Source organism: Halyomorpha halys, unplaced genomic scaffold, assembly GCF_000696795.3.
Source record: "Halyomorpha halys isolate HHAL.00 unplaced genomic scaffold, Hhal_1.1 Scaffold268.1, whole genome shotgun sequence".
Classification (NCBI taxonomy): Eukaryota; Metazoa; Arthropoda; class Insecta; order Hemiptera; family Pentatomidae; genus Halyomorpha; species Halyomorpha halys.
In genome coordinates, this window is record NW_027112076.1 from 232,634 (window position 1) to 234,773 (window position 2,140).

General features: G+C 24.8%; 1 protein-coding gene across 1 annotated transcript in view; it reads right to left on the reverse strand.

Annotated features, from left to right (window-relative positions):
* The window catches only part of AP-2mu (adaptor protein complex 2, mu subunit), a 19,073-nt gene that overhangs the window by 1,094 nt on the left and 15,839 nt on the right, over positions 1–2,140 (reverse strand). The window lies entirely within an intron of this gene.

Here is a 2,140-nt window from a genome sequence, read left to right on the forward strand (position 1 = left end):
AACTAAGTTAGAATATATTTGTAAAATAGATTTAATTTTAATTACTTCAAATTATTGTAAATGCCTGTTCTGATTGTCTAGCAACCACACGCCCTGAGAATAAGAGTCTCTCTCTTTTTATATAATAAAATTAAGAGTCTTTTTATATTATAAAAGTTTAAATATAATTCTATTATCCATTTGATATTAGTGTTCTTAATTTGAACCCAAGTTATCTTTGATATTTGAAAAAAGTTAAAAAACGATCTAGATTCTTTTTATTTTAATTTTTATATTTTTTAAAATTATTACAATATATTATAGAACCTTATCATTAAACCACTCATTTGATTTCGACAATACTTCCATTCTAGCCACTGTTCCTAACCATGACAAACGACTCCTATCCGAAAGCATTTATAACACAACCTATCCCAAATAGTCTATTTATTAAAACATCTATAAATTTTTTTTTTTTGACAACTACTTATTATATTACTGACTCTCTATGTCTTTTTCTATGTTCATTTTGCCTTCATTTATTTTCTACAGTCACCTTTCGTGTACCGGACATCGCAGTTTTCATAGTTTTTTATAACACACTTATCATGTATTTTACTCTTTAAACTTTAATTTAGTTCCATTTCTTCTCCCTTATTTTATCTTAATGGTCTTTCACGGTTACTCATTCTTGGCCGTTATAATTTCTATTTGATCTAACATATTTTTTTTTTGCCTGATCTTTATCAGTGAAATGAAAATTCAATCACTCTAGAAACTCTAGTCAGAAACTCTGCTCGAGCATGTAAATCTTCCTCTCATTTCTAATCTTTTTTTCTTTTTCATATTTCTTCTCCCTTGTTCCTTCTTTTTCTTTCTTTCTTTTTTTCCCCCCCAGATACTCCATATTTATTTTAACTCATCGATATAACTGTAAAATTTTAATCCACTGTAACATATATTCTGTTTTCTTTCTTGCCTATTGTATCATTTATATCATTTTCATTCACACATTTTATTATGTTGATTCAAATTGTTTTTCATTATTTCTTAAACATTACTTTCATATTTTATTATGTTAATTCAATTACTCATTTACATTTTCTTCTGCACCTTTCATTATGTTTATTTATTTCTTCTTTCAACACTCTATGTTTTTTAATTTTTCATAATTTATTTTATATAATTCTTAATTCTATAGTTTTATATTTTATCTTGTATTGTTATCAATCTACTACTATCTATGTCTATTGTTGTTAATTAACTACTTTATACTTAATTTATTGTTATATATATTTCCATATTTGTTTATTTATTATTTTCCTTTACTTTTATTTATGTTTCTCTGAGTGATTAAACTCAGGTCGAAACGTCGGCACAAATAAATAAGTTTTTGTTTATTTGCTGACTGCACCCCGACTCTCTTCTCCTCAATAAAAAAAATTACTTATGTGGCATAGAAATTTTTTATTATATTAAATTAAAAAGATTATTAATTACACAGTTCTACAAATGAAAATTTTACTTATAGTAGTAGCGAGTTTGGCTGAACTTTACATTTTTTTGAGTGGAGAAGATAGTCAGGGGGATGCTATATAAACTTATATTTTATAGTATAATTATAATAACGGTATAGTATATTTACATTATACTTTTATTATTTAAATAAAATAAATTGTATCAAAGTTAAGTCTCAAAACACTCTTTATTATTTCACTAAAACTCCAACATTTAGACAAATTTGGCCATCCTTAAATATAAATTTATACCTCATATTCTTTTACATTTTAAAAGTTTTTGCAGGCTATTCAGTCAAATTAGCTTGTTATGTCACTTTTCCATTAATTTTAAGAACTTTTAATTATAGATTAACTTAACACTGCTTTCACTTACTTATGATACCAATGTATGATAGCGGTGTTAAGTTAATCTTAAGTTAAAAGTTCTGAAAATTAATGGAAAAGTGACAAAATAGAGTAATATGACCAAAATTAATAATCTGAGCAGAATAGTGTGCAAAAAGTTTTAAAATTATTCGATGTGAAGTATTTTTTTTTTAAATAATTTATTTATTGTTATTTACAACTGTTTACATATATACACATCAAGTAAATTTGCTGTAAGTGATATTATGACATGATACAAACATGTGGAGAATCTA